This window comes from Octodon degus, unplaced genomic scaffold (assembly GCF_000260255.1).
Source record: "Octodon degus isolate 3935 unplaced genomic scaffold, OctDeg1.0 scaffold00142, whole genome shotgun sequence".
Classification (NCBI taxonomy): Eukaryota; Metazoa; Chordata; class Mammalia; order Rodentia; family Octodontidae; genus Octodon; species Octodon degus.
The window spans coordinates 7,069,070-7,084,627 of record NW_004524718.1 but is presented as its reverse complement, the minus strand read 5'-3'; the positions used below and the strand labels follow the sequence as shown (position 1 = coordinate 7,084,627).

At 39.1% G+C, this 15,558-nt stretch overlaps 1 protein-coding gene and 1 pseudogene across 1 annotated transcript in view; one reads left to right on the top strand and one right to left on the bottom strand.

The window, feature by feature from the left end:
• Ttc33 (tetratricopeptide repeat domain 33) overlaps nt 1-15,558 on the bottom strand; it is an 83,492-nt gene that overhangs the window by 52,549 nt on the left and 15,385 nt on the right. The window lies entirely within an intron of this gene.
• LOC111812790 lies at nt 3,967-5,427 on the top strand (annotated as a pseudogene).

The window sequence follows — 15,558 nt, the reverse complement described above, 5'->3', positions numbered from 1 at the left end:
CTAGACACAAAACATAACAGTGGCCTAATACTCTGAATGATCCTGCATATAACTATAACTTTTTTCTCACAATGCCACTTAAGCCTCTGTAAGGGCTCTGATAGTACCTCTAGTAAATATTGACTCCTTTCTCATTGATACCTATTAGTCTCATATTGTTCATCTTTGCATAGTCTTGCAAGTGATAAAACTATTTTTTCCTGCATCCTAGCTGTTTTTAAGAGATCTTTTCTTACTTTTTCACTAGCTGTACCAGCATCTTCAAGATCTGAAACTCTGTCTTCACTTTCACTCAAACGGTTTTGCAGGCTTGTGATTGAGATTTTAAGTTCCTCTATATCTTTTTGACTCTGCTTCATGCAATCTATTTCTTTCCTGTACTGCGCATTCAAGAAATCTGTCATTTTTCTAATTTCCTCTATATTTTTACACTGTCTTCTTTAGAAGCAATTTTTAATTCTCTTATTACAGTATTTTTTTTCAGATTGGGTTTCCTCCCTATGTTTCTGTAGTTGATTATTTACTTCAGATCCTATGAGTTCAGAGAATTCTTTTTTTATTTCAGAGAATAATTCCACTCTGAGTTCGTCTATAACTTTCTGCTATTGCTTATTTACTTTCGACACTATTAATTCATACATTTGAGCTGAGCTAGTGTCCTCTGCACTTGTTCTGGGTGGGCATTTGGGTTTCCTCCATACGTTTCTGCATTTGATTCTTTACTCAGATGCTATTAATTCATGGGTTTCTTTTTTCATTTCCAATCTGAGTTCCTCTACACCTTTCTGCAGTTCTTTATTTCAGAAGCTGTTGATTCATTGATTTCAGCTGTGTGATTACCAATTTGTTCTGTGTTAGTGTCCTCTGTACTTGTTATGGGTGGGAGTGGGGTCTGAGATTGCATTTTGCTCCTTCTCGTTGTCATTTTGTGTAGCGCTATCTTCTGACCTTTGTTGTAGAGCATTGGTGCAGTTATAACCTTAACACCTACTGAAGTTCAGGTGCAGATCTATAAAGGTTGGATTTATCCAGCTGTACCTGGCTTGGGTCTGGCTGCTGTGCTCAGCTCCTTCCTGCTGCCACCCTTGGGCGTGAACCTGTTGTGCCCCTCTGGCAAGACGTTTTGATCCTGGACTAGCTGGGTGGTTCTGTTCCCTACTCTCTCTGCAGGGACTGCAGCTGCAGGGTTTCACCCCAGGCCTGTATGCCAGACCTAAGCTGAGTCTGAAGGGGAAAAGGTAGGGTAGGGGGGAGAGGAAACTCTCCCACACACTCACCAGGCCTGGGCTAGGGCTGGATCTGGGGGTTCCAAGAACACGGCAGAAGTTCTCACTCAGCGGACGGGGTGGGGGGGCAGGCTGCGGAGTGGTGGTGGGGATTCCAAGGGGGTGGAACAGGGTCTCACCCACACTACTCCTGGGCTGGGACCAGACAGGTCCCGCCGGCATTGGGTAGCCGGAAGCTCTCCCACACACTCACCGAAGAACCCCTATTAAATAAAAGCAAGGGTCCTATACTGAGGGCCAACAACTATAGATATCAAGATGGCCATTTTCTGATACAGATGATCATCAATTACGAACCCCACTATAAGACATAGTAGAAAAGTCCTCTAATGTTGGGAAAAAAAGAATCACTCCTAGTCTCATCAGGCTAACTCTACTAAATACTTGGGATTCCATCCCCCCGAATGATGTACACGCGGTAACCTTACTGGCTGAAAACTGGTTTACAACAAACTAATTTAATCATCCTGAAACCAGATGGGAAGCCCCCAGCAGCACTCATTGGTCCTGTGGAACCAATCTGTGGACCTGGCTATCCCTCGATGGATAGGAAGATGCACACTGGGATTTTTATGGCCACAAAAGGCATTAGTGTCAAAAGCACTGAAAAACCTGCAGACTTATTCTGCCTATAGCATTGATGGTCTATAAGTATGTTTCAATGGGATGATCATTTGGCTTCTATCTTTATTCCTTCCCTAGGGCTAGAGGATGTCATGCAATATATTGAGGCCTTAACTAACTATACTCAGTGGGCCTTAAATGACACCATAACAGGTTTCTCTCTCCTGCATGAAGAAGTAAAATTAATGGGGCAAGCTATCCTCCAAAATCAGATGACATTTGACATTCTAACAGCAGCACAAGGGGATATTGTGCAATTATAAAAGTTGAATGTTTTGTGTACATTCCTAATCCTTCTACTAACATCTCAATAGTTGTTTAAGATATTAGATGACAGGTTAATGACATATCAGATTCTGAAATTCCCTGGGCCTTCTCCTTATCTTCTTTATGGAAAACTACCATTGGCTCCTCCTGGTGGAAAATTTCGTTGGCCACATCTACAATTATCCTGTCGATAAATTTTATTATTTGGCTTATGCATAGTTAATTGTTTCTGTGGCCTTGTCTCCTCTAGACTAAAAGCTGTATGTGTATCCAAGACAAGAACATCTGGTATCTATCAAGGGCTTTTACACAGACCTTTTGTAGAGTATGTGACTGTCAATCACAACTACAACCCTCTTCGGCAGGAAGTAGCCCAATCAGTCTACCGACGCTTTATGACAGTTAGGAATACTTCTTCAGAGGAGGAACATTATAGACAGCTAAGTTAGGTAGGGATATTATAGGTAGTCAGACAGGGCTGGGCCCTCGAGAGGCCAATGTAGAAGACAACTGTGGCTGAAGGACTATTCACTGAAGGCCAGGATTAAAGAAAAAGAGGTACTCACCCATATACTTCCTCTAGGCATGAACAGCAGTGATGATATTTTAAGTAGGCATCAATCACCCTGGGTAGAGCACCCAACCTTCTTAACCCACTGCTTTAGGGAAGTTCTCCTCTGCCCAAGCTTGCTCCATGACACATTTCTCCATTTGATTCCCATTTAATCAATATCAACCTAGCACCTATACTTGTGTATGTACTGGTTGACTATAGTTTTGTCCCACCTCACACTCATCCTATGATTCATGATTGCATTAGTACTACCTAAGCACTATACTTATAATCCTATTGATCAATGATAGCTCTGTCCTACCTTAAGACCGCCTCATATTGTAACTTTAATCAATAAAACATTCTTGAGAAGTGGAGTTGGAGGGCAACCCACTTTCTGGGGCCCCTTCTGTCCCTGACAGACAGAAGTTCTTTTCTCAATAAATTCTTCCTACTGCCCACGGCCCAAGCCCTGCGAGAGGGGCGCAACGGGGCGAGGCGATCCTGGCCTGACGCGCCGCACGGCGTGAGCACGGCGCCAGCGTGTTCAGGGTCGCCTGTGGGGAGGCCGGCGGGCAGGCGGGCGGAGGCGCGGGTTCGTCGCGGAGGAAAACGCGCCAAGTTCCCTCGGCGGCGGCGGTAGCGACCGGCGCGGACAGGGACCGCGCCGCCCCGGATATGAGTGCCAGCTGGGCGGTGACAGGCTCGGCAGCTGCCTGCGCGCAGCGAGCCAGACCATGACCGGATAAAATTGCTGATTACAATTGCCCTCTATAAATTATTGTCAGCTCCTTGGGATTTGGAAAGAAAATGCCTGGTGTCATATCTAGTGAAAGTAATGGGCTTTCAAGAGGTAGTCCATCCAAGAAAAACAGACTTTCCTTGAAGTTTTTTCAAGAAAAAGGAAACTAAGAGAGCCTTAGATTTTACAGACTCTCAAGAAAATGAAGAAAAAGCTTCTGAATATAGAGGATCAGAAATTGACCAAGTTGTTCCTGCAACACAGTCCTCGCCTGTAAACTGTGAGAAGAAAGAAAACTTGTTGCCTTTTGTAGGACCAAATAATCTTGGCAATACTTGTTATCTTAATACTATACTTCAGGTATTATATTTTTGTCCTGGTTTTAAATCTGGAGTGAAGTACTTATTTAATATTATCTCTAAGAAGAAAGAGACGCTAAAGGATGAAGCAAATTTAAAAGAGAAGGGAAACTGCAGAAAAGATTCTTTGGCAAGTTATGAACTTATATGCAGTTTACAGTCCTTAATCATTTCAGTCGAACAGCTTCAGGCTAGTTTCCTCTTAAATCCGGAGATATACACTGATGAGCTTGCAACTCCGCCAAGACGACTGCTTAACACGCTCAAATGCAGAGCAAGTTGGTTTTGAACTAGTGGAAAAATTATTTCAAGGTCAACTGGTATTAAGGACTCGTTGCTTAGGATGTGAAAGTTTAACAGAGAGAAGAGAAGATTTTCAGGACATCAGTGTGCCAATACAAGAAGATGAGCTTTCCAAAGTAGAGGATAGCTCTGAAATTTCTCCAGAGCCAAAAACAGAAATGAAGACCTTGAGATGGGCAATTTCACAGTTTGCTTCAGTGGAGAAGATCGTAGGAGAATATAAGTATTTCTGTGAAAATTGCCATCAATACACTGAAGCCGAGCGAAGTCTTCTGTTTTACAAAATGCCTGAAGCTATAACCATTCATTTGAAGTGCTTTGCTGCCAGTGGCTTGGAGTTTGATTGTTACGGTGGTGGACTTTCCAAGATCAACACTCCTTTACTGACACCCCTCAGATTGTCACTAGAAGAATGGAGCACAAGGCCAACCAATGACTGCTATGGATTATTTGCAGTTGTAATGCACAGTGGCATTACAATTAGCAGTGAGCATTACACTGCTTCTGTTAAAGCCACTGACCTCAACAGCCTAGAACTAGACAAGGAGAATTTTGTGGTTGACCAGATGTATGAAGTAGGTAAGCCAGACCCACTGAAAGAGGCGGTGGCAAGGGGTGCAGGTGGAAAGTGTGACGAAGAAGAGGTGTCAGTGAGAGTTGGTAGAAATACCCAGCCAAGTAAGGCTTTGAACAAAAAAATGTAGAAGCTGTTGGACTTCTTGGAGGACAAAAGAGCAAAGCAGATTATGAGCTCTGCAGCAGAGTGTCTAATCCTGAGAAGCCTGCTGGCACTGCATTCGGTGAAAGCAGAAGTTGTAAGATGAACAGTACTCATGGGGCACACAAAGTGGACAGGAAGAAGGAATCCAGGGACCTAGCAGGAATGAGTGGCTTTGAGAACAAAATTTCCTGTGTAGTGCAAAGTTTAAAGGAGTATGAGGGGAAGTGGTTGCTTTTTGATGATTCTGAAGTGAAAGTTACTGAAGAGAAGGACTTTCTGAATTCTCTTTCCCCTTCTACATCTCCTACGTCGACTCCTTACCTGTTGTTTTATAAGAAATTGTAGAGGGGCCGCAGAGATAGCTCAGTAGAATAAGCACTTCTCTGGCAAGTGTAAGGGCCTGAGTTCAATCCCTGGTTCCACCAAAAAGAAAAAAAAAAAAAAAGAAATTATAGAGCGGGTATATTTTCCCTGTATATATTAAGCAGGCCTGGCCAGCATTGGTAAAGTTGATTACAGCAAACAATCTTTTAGCTTATCTTTTAAAGCTACTGGATATTATGAGACTAGGTTTTTATATAATAGGAAGATTTGAAATACTGACAAACCATGTTAATTTTTATAATTCATTTTCCTTCATAGAGACAACTGATGTGACAGCTCCTGGGAACAAACTTGTATAAATCTGTAATTATCCAAAATCCAAAATTTAAACCTTTTGGATTTAAACCAATCTTCTGTGTTTGCTTTTTAAAATAAAGTGCTTATATCTGTATTCTCCATATTTTGGAGATATTACATGATGTTTATAGGTCTGTGCTTGTTCACCTAAGAAACAGAATCTCCTTCAGTAGATTCCGTGTGATCACAGCCACGAAGCCTGAGCTCTCTGGTGGGCTGCATCGGAGGCACAGAACCCAGAAAGGTGCTGCTCACCTCGGGGAGTTTGGCTGTGCCTTACTTTTGAAAGTCCCAATAAAACCAGATAGTCCCTTTTATCGTCACAAGAATTTTATATATATTTATGAAGATGATTCGTATTCTAGTACATCTTTTTGGGCAAGGACTAATTTGTATCTCTTCATACTCAATATTCTGCACGATTTGTATATAATACATCAAACTTGAGAGGTATGACCTTAAGTTTAACTTTTTAAAAAACTAGGTCAATAAAACTTAATTGCTTAACTGTAAAAAAAATAAAAATAAAAATAAAAAATAAAGGGGCTGGTGAGATGGCTCAGTGGTCTAAAGCACCTACTTAGAACAAGCTTAGCAAAGCACAGGGACCGCGGTTCAATCCCCAGCACCACATGCCAGCCAGCCCCGCCTCCTGGTGGGCTGAGCTGGCCACACACACACACACATAAATAAATAAAAATCTTTAAAAAATAAATAAATAAAAAATTAAAAATTAAAAAATAAAAAATAAAATAAATAAATAAATTCTTCCTACTATCAGAAAGAAAGAAAGAAAGAAAGAAAGAAAGAAAGAAAGAAAGAAAGAAAGAGAGAAGGAAGGAAGAAAGGAAGGATAATTCAACAACAAGAAATAGGAATTTGTAGAAAAGAGGGAGCAAAACACTGGTAGAATCACAGAATCAAAGTTAACTGTTAACAGCATGTTATCATACTTGTGAAAAGGCAAAGCAGGGAGTAATAAATGATTTTTAAAGAGGGGAGGCAAAGGAATAACTTTAGAAACAATGCTCTTAAGAAAGAAGAAAGGGGGCTGGTGAGATGGCTCAGTGGTCTAAAGCACCTACTTAGAACAAGCTTAGCAAAGCACAGGGACCGCGGTTCAATCCCCAGCACCACATGCCAGCCAGCCCCGCCCCCCTGGTGGGCTAAGCTGGCCACACACACACACACACACACACAAATAAATAAATAAAATTTAAAAAAAAAAAAAAAAAAGAAAGAAAGAAGAAAGGAGGTCTGGTGCACAGGAGGAGGCATGGGACCTTGAGAAGACCAGGGCATTTCAATACAAAGCACAAAGACAGTACAGGAACAGATACAGCAAGGGTGAAAGATGTGACGATGAGAAGATAAAAGCATGTCACACAGACTATATCCTTTCCTCCCATCAAATACAAAGCAAAATCACAGCTATTAAATACATTGATGCTGAACACACAGCTAGAACACATGCAAATTTACTTTGGTAGGTATACTTCTCTAGACAAGAAACAAAATTCATGATAAATTTTAATTATACTCCTGCTTCAGTCATGTATTGATTCGAGGAGAAAACTTCGACCTTTTAACTAGAGAAGCAAATATCACCATCTAGTGGCTTAGAATCTTATATGCCAACTTATAAATGTTGGGACTCAAAATATTATTTTTGAGGAAGTATGTCCTAGTTAATAATAATTCTATACATATACCTGAACAAAATAGCAGCAAAAATGTAATATTGCATGAAATATACACATAGTATATTAAATTCTAAAATATAACGCTACCTTAGTGCTTACTAGGTGCTAGTGGCGTGCTGTTTTTACCTAGACTTGGCTCATTAATCCACCAATATTCTATAGGATATGCATCACTTCTTTACATAAGGAAACTAGAAACTAACAGAGAAGTGAATAACTTGCTCAAATTCTACACATATATAAATGATAAAGCTAGGATTTGAATAGAGATTAAGGGTCAGCGACATAGTTCAGTGGACTAAGCGCCTGCTTAAACAAGCCCAAGGACCAGGGTTCCATCCCCGGTCCCACATGCTGCTCTGCCCCTGTTCCTGGGTATACCGAGCTGGCCACTGAGATCTGGCATGGTGGTGCACCCCTGTAAACCCAGTGCTGGGGAGGCTGAAAACAGGAGGATCACAAGTCAGAGCTGTGTAGTGAGACCGTGTACCAAATACATTAAAAAAAAAAAAAAAAAAAAAAAAAAAAAGAATAGTGGCAAAATCCACACGTTTATTAACCTCTATACTCATTATCCACTCCTGAAAAGCACCAATATTAGTCAGGGCTTGGGTAGGGGAATAAACCAGTCTTTTGCTATAAATAAGCAAAATATTGTAAGGTAAAACACTAGAGGGGCTGGGGAGATGGCTCAGTAGGATAAGCGCTTGACTGGCAAATGCAAGGATCTGAGTTCAATCCCTGGTTCTGAAATAAATAAATAAATAAATAAAAATTTTAAAAAACAAAAATAAAACACTAGAATTTAAAAATGGTTCGGATATAAACCAAACTTTTATTCTAAGAGTAGCTATAATGTATTACTATAAACTGGGCTGAAGGACTCTGGGTAATGCTAAAAAAACAGGCTCCTCTACAAGGATGCCAATACCACTAGATCACATTAATGCACTCACGTAATTCTCTATGTGCTCAATAAGAATGAATGAAAAATAGAGAAGAAAAAGTCACAAGACAGTATCAGAACATATCCTAGGAAACAGAAGTAGTTGTCCCCATTATCAGACTCCTGCCATCTCTAGCACTTCATCCAAAGGATCCAGTCCTTTTCTACCACTCTAAAGATTACACACCCGAACTCAAAGCTGGTCCATATTTTTGTGCACTTAATCCTTGCAATCATTCCCCCCCCAAAAAATAAAAAGGCTTTGTTTAATTAAAAAAGGTTACTTGATCGTTACATATCCTTGAATACAGGTCACTGTGGAAATCTGCATTCTACTTGAGGATTAAGATCCGGAAGTGTACAGACAGCATGGAAGGGTGGGTGGTCAGAGCGCATAACCTGGAAGGGCGGGAGCACGCAGCTCAAGGAGGACACGGGGAGCTTCTTGCCGATGATGCCTCATCCCGCAGCACCACCACCGCTCCCTGTCCTACCAAGAGCTCTGCCTCACCTACACTGGCTCGAGGTGGCTCACACACCACTGTCACCTGCACTGAGTGAACCTCCACTGCCATTTTCGTCACCCTATTAGGCCAGCTTATCTTCATCAGGTAAAAGACTGACAGAAGACTGCCCATCACTGATTCTTTTGTCATCCACATCCTATGCTTCAAGTAAAGAAAGCACTTCTCCATAGAGAATAGGTATGCTGTCATTAACCAGACTATTTACATGCAGGAAGTGATTAATTACTTGAGAACTTTACTGAAGGATCCAGTGGAACCGGAACCATACAGTACATCCCAAGTAGCATTCGAAAGCTGCCTGATGGGAGAACACAGCAGCTGCCAGAAGGTCCTTCACACCAAAGACACCATTTCAGCCAGCCCAGGAGTTCTGGCAACATACTGATTTCCGCGGGAGAGGTCTCCTAAGGCACAGGGGTATTTTATTTCCTCTACTGGCTGGTTTATTATTGGCACCCTAAATCACCAGATGACCACAGTCCAAAAAACCAAAGATACAACGGATTTCAGGGCCATGAAGCAAGTGGCTGAAAATCTAACTTAAAGTACTTGAGTGTTGGATTGTTTTCCTTTCAACAGTTTTTTCTACTTTACCAACTCAGGGAAGATCTGAAGAAGTTTTTTAGTTTTTCTGATTTGCTTCCTCAGCATTTTTGAGATGTGCCAATTAGAGTCGTCTTTAATGATACTGATATTAATGTAAGCTCTTTTCTGACTTCCTTCCATGTTTTCAAGACATGCCAATCACTACACTGTATTGCTCATTAACATACCGCTGCACAGATACACCGCACTTTATTCTTTCACTTGCTGATGGACAGTTGGGTTGTTTCCCGTTCATTATAAGTAACACTACAGAGAGCACTGTTAGACCAGCTTTTGTGTGGATATATTTTCAGTTCTGCATAAATATCCAGAAGTAGAATTATGGGATTGTATAGCAAAGAGCACACTTAATCTTATAACAAACAGCCAGATTATTTTCCAGAGCTGTAAAACTATTATTACTTGTAAAATTACTTTATATTTTCATGACATGAGCAATGTACCAAGTTCCCCTTGTTCCACATCCTCAGCAACCCTTGGTGTTGTCAAGCTTTCCAAACATGGCGTACTACTGGCTATGCAACAGTATTTCACTGTGATTTTAATTTGGAATTTCCTGATCAATAATATTAAAAAACTTTTCTACATGCTTATTGGTCACTTATGTATCTTCTCTTGTGAAGCATCTTTTCAAACTTTTTCTTTTCTTTCAAACTTTTTTCATCATTTCAAACTTTTTTGTTAAGTGTCTTCATTCTTGTCTTTTTATTGAACCATAAGAATTCTTTATATATTCTGGAAGTAGGTCCTATATAAGTTGTGTGTACTATAAATATTTTTTCAGGGTAGGGCTTGACTTTTCATTTAAGTATGCCTTTTGATAACTAAAGCTTTTATTTTTTCATCAAATGACCATATATTTATGAGTCATTCCTGTTCCTTACATTCTTTCCATTCGACATATGTATCTTTACATTAATACTGCAAAGGTACTGCACTTTAAAAATATAGTAAAGTATTGAAATAATGTAAGTTCTCTAAGTATGTTTTTGTTTTATAAAATTGTTTTGGCTACTCCAGATTCTTTTTATTTTAATACAAATTTTACAGTAAACTTGTCAATTACTGCAAAAACAAACTTGCTGGGATTTTGACTAGAATTGCTTTGAGTTTACACCTTGATTCGGTAGAATTAATGTCTGCAAAAATATTTAATCTTCTACCATACATGAGTATGGTATATGGTTGTTTTTGCTTTATGTATTTGGTATAGGGTCTCACTACACAGCTCAAACTGGTAGTGATCCTCCCTGTTTTCAGCCCCCCAGCACTGGGATGACAGACGTGCACCACCATCCTCGGTCTTGGCAGCAACATGCCCGGGTGCGGAGTCAGCACAGCATGTGGTGACAGGGATCAAATCCCAGTCCCTGGGCTTACCTAAGCAGACATTTAGTCCACTGAGCTATCTTACCAGCCAAGTATGGTATATGTTTATCAATTTGTCTTCATTAATTTCAGCAATGTTTTCTAGTTTTCCATATATAAATGTGCCTAATAATACTACATTTAGGGATAGTGCTATAAATGGTACTTTATAATTTTTTCAACTTGTTTTATTCTACTTTTGTTATCAACTTACAAGCTTCCTACTATTTTTAATGGTTGCTCTATGATCAACAAATATTATACTATTTTACATATAAGTACTTGATACCAATAAAATTTCATTTATCCCTACTCGCTATTATAATTTTTACTTCTATGTAACTTTCCAATATACTGCTATTGTTACTGTTGATTATCTTTTGTTTTGTTTTGTTTGTTTTTTGTGGTACCGGGGACTGAACCCAAGACCTTGCACTTGCCAGGCAAGTGCTTATTATACTGAGCTATCTCCCTAGCCCTGTTGATTATCTTTTTAAACAACTTGAAATGTAGAAGAAAATCAGTCTTCACACTTACCTACGTATTCATCATCTCCAGAACCCTTCATTTTTGTTTGTTTGTCTAAATATAAATTTCCATCTGGTACCACTTTCCTTCCGGGTTTGTTAACATATCTTCAAGTCCAAGCTTACTGATAACAAGCTATCTGAGCTTTTGTTTGTCTGATAAACATATTTAGCTTTTTTTTTTGAAGAAATAATTGTTTTTAGAGTAGTCTATGTGGAAAGTATTATTTTCTCAAAGAATTTAAATGATGTTACTCCATTTTCTTGTATACACCTCCAGTGGACTAACATTCTACATTCTGAAACTACATCAATTTTTGCAGCAGGATTAGTATTCCTTGATGTTCTCTGTACTAACTCAAAGTAGCAAGAACAGTAAAACAGGGCAATTTCTAGGAGGCCTGGGACTCCTATGATGGTCAACTCTGACTTGAAGACTACTCAGAGGCATGCCCTACCATTTCTAGATCAGACAACAGCATAAGCTAATTCCACCCAACCAACTGGCTTCTCTCTGCTTCTCTTCACGCATCCCAGTCAGAAAGGTCTGCCACATCTATTCAGTTCTCTCCCCATTTTCTCTCATACAAGTGAATTAAATATTTTCCATGTATAATTCATCACACATATTTGCTTTTAAAAAAAATACAAACTAGGGGCTGGGGAGATAGCTCAGTAGAGTAAGCACTTGCCTGGCAAGCACAAGTCCCTGAGTTCAATCCCTGGTTCTGGGGGAAAAAAAAAACAAAAACAAAAAAAACTAATACAGGTGTTAGATCGACTCAGTGTTTTTCAGATATCGTATATTTCATCTTTTGATGTTCCAATGTTGTTTTCATCTTTCATTTCACTCATTAGGTTCACATTTCCCTTTAGAATTCTTTTTTTTTAAAATAAATGTTCAATGAAAAGCAACTGTACTTCCATTTCATGGTGACAAAAACAGAACACATCATTTATCAGATTAACATACAAAATAGTGATGTCACCACAAAATTTACAAGACCCATATCATGAAAACTAGAAATTATTACAGTGAAATGAAAGATTTCAAGGTGAAATACTTGAAGATCACAATTTCCCAAAAACTGATCTAATAATCTAATTCTAATGAAAACTCCAGTTTTTTAATTGGTAGAATTTTCTAAAATTGATATGAAAATCCAAAAGACTTGCAATCATTAAAACAATTTTGAAAAGAAAAAGAAATTTGGAAGGCTAACATGACATTACTTCCAGAATTAATACATATTTATAATATCTTATTTACTCTTTCAGCTTCTCAGACAAAGGAGACAATACATTTATGCACGTAAGCCTGATCTATTTCACTTAGGAGTATGGGCTCAAGTTGTATCCATTTACCTATAAAACTCTCCAGTTTATCTTTCTTTATGGCTGAGTAGTCCTCCATAAAGAAAGGAGGACTTATATAAGACCACATCTTTTTTGTCCACTGATAGACATTTGGGTTATTGCCAAGGACTTGGTATTACAAACTGTGCTGCTATAAACATGGGTGCACATATATCACCGTGGTATGATATTTTTAATTCTTCCAGAAGATATACAGAAGGGGAATAGCTATAACAAATGGGAACTCCAATCCTAATTTTTAAAAACATCTCCACTGATTTCTACAGTGGTTGCCCCATCTATATTGCCACCAAAACTGGAGAAGGATTCTTTTCTCCCCACAGTCCCTCCAGCATTTGTTATTGGTTGATTTCTTGATGATAGTCATTCTTTCTTGGGTGAGAAGCAATCTCAGTGTTATTTTAATTTGCATCTCTTAAATAACTAGCGATACTGAACATTTTTTTTATGTATTTATTTGCTATTTGTATTTCATCATCACAGATACCCGTTTTTTTAAATTCTTTACAGTTTTTTATTTTTTTAAGAGAGTACAAAGTAGTATCAAAACAGAAAAATTACAAATGATTCCAAATTTCACTAAACAAAGTAACATGAATTTCACAGTATTTGTTGTATTGTATAGTGTTGTCTTCAAATTAGTTGTTCATATTACCAGATATATGCATGTAAAATTTGAAGAAAAAATATATAAGAAAGTAAGAAGAGAAAAAAAGAAAAAAGAATTTTAAAAAGAAGTCAAAACAAATTAAGGATTAACTGCTTCTTTCCAAACACCAGCAGAAATGCACAGTACAGTTGTCCAAACGATCATGCTTACATACATAGACAAATCTCTTTCCTGCACTAGGAAAAAGTATTATACTTCATCACACTTTGGTGTTCTCATTTATGAAACTGGGTTAATGTGATAAACACTGAATTAATATTTATATTTTAAAAGGAGAAAATATGTTAATGGGTCTGAGCCTGATCTGAAATGTCGTCTCATATGCTTTCTATCTGGATCCTATACACAATCTCTCATAATACCATACAAAAATCAGCTCCAAAAAAGTTTAATGGTTAACTACAATTGTAAATTGGGATTTTCTAAGAAAACAAAAGCCCTTCACATTTTATCCTTATTGCATTCAGAATCTAATTTAGGGGGGAAGAGTAATTCATAAAACAAAGCAATCAATGAAGATAGCATGAGTAGTATTCATTTGCCAGTTCAAGAAATATTAAAAGAGGGATGACCAGATAGCTCAGCAGATTAAAGCACCTGCTTAGCAGAGCTCAGCAGCCAGGATTCAATCTCCAGCATGCTGTGCCAGCCCTGCCCTGGGGGTGTGCTGAGACTGTGACTGGGCATGGTGACGTGTGCCTATAATCCCAGTGCTTGGGAGGCTATAAACAGGAGAATCACTACAAATCTCATCTACATAGCGAGACCCTGTAGACCCCGTCCTAAATACATAAAATATATATATATAACATCTACTCATAGACTTCGTAATGATCTAGCCATTGGAGATATAGAGTGGTTCAAGAGTCAGGTAAGTAGTTGGATTTAACAAGGAACTCTACTCAGCAGTGCTGACTTGCAGAGCTGATGCTCAAGGTGAGTTTAGAAGAACAGCAAAAGTGTTCCAGGCAATGACATAGTTAAAGTCAGAGGGTGTGCCCACAATAGAAGTCACCTAGACATAGACATAGGGCTCCTGCAACTCAACGAGAAAAGCTTGGACACACAAGATCTCATGGGTGTATCCTACGGGAGGAGAGGGGATGCATGGCCTGACTTAAAGGCAAAGAGGAGCAGCAGCTGCCCACATCTGACCATATGCCTAGTCTCAAGAGCAACTTCTTCAGCTCCAGTTCCCTCTAGGTCTCAGACAAAGTGACTGAGACCATGCATCATGGAGAGATGAGATTAAATGCTTCCAAGCAAACTCCCTGCCCAATTTGTGAGATACCCATTTTTAGATTAATAAAAAAAAAAAAAATTGTATTTACTTAGAAGCATTCAGAATGTCAACAAAACAGTTGCAACTTTTTTGCAATTACAGAGTGGTATTCAGTTAACAGAACAACAATTATTTTGTATAAGCTGCATCAGAGACCACTGAAGATGAAAAACTGCCATCCCCATATATAACTAATTTATGCTGTGCACCAACAAGAACTTGCTTTAAATTTCCATGCCAAGTTACAACCCCCATACTGTACCAGGCAAGGTTAGTGGCTAATGAAAACACCACCAGGACAGGGCTATCTAAAGACACATTCGGTAGTGTGTTAACTATACCAAAAAAAAAAAAAAAAAAGGACACTGTACAGATTAAAAACAAATCTTACACAGCCTTACATTTCAATTTTTTTTCTTTAAAAGGAGTTCTATTCAGGGGGGTTAAATGCTTTATAGACAAGAAAAAAAAAACTGCTAGAACGAACTTATTCATCATCATCCTCTTCATCCTCCTCATCCTCTTCCATCTTCTTGCCCCTCTTCAGCCTTATCTTCCTCCTCCTCCTCCTCCTCCTCCTCCTCCTCCTCCTTCTTTTTCTTGCTTGACAATTCCCTTTTTTGCTGCATTAGGTTTTCCTTTAGCCCGGTAGGCAGTAATATCCTTTTCATACTTCTCCTTCAGCTTAGCAGCCTTCTTCTCATATGGCTGCTTGAAATCTGCTGCAGTATTATTCCACATTTCCCCGAGATTCTTTGCGACATCACCAATGGAGAGGCCAGGATGTTCTCCTTTGATTTTTGTGCAATACTCAGAACAGAACAAGAAGAAAGCTGAAGGAGGCCTCAGGGTATATTGGGATCCTTCAACTTCTTTTTTGTTTCTCCTTTAGGAGGAATATAGGTTTTCATTTCTCTTTAATAATGAGCCTTGTGGGGCCGGGGAGATGGCTCAGTAGAATAAGCGCTTCCTTGGTAAGCGTAAGGGTCTGAGTTCAATCCCCAGTTCCGCAAATA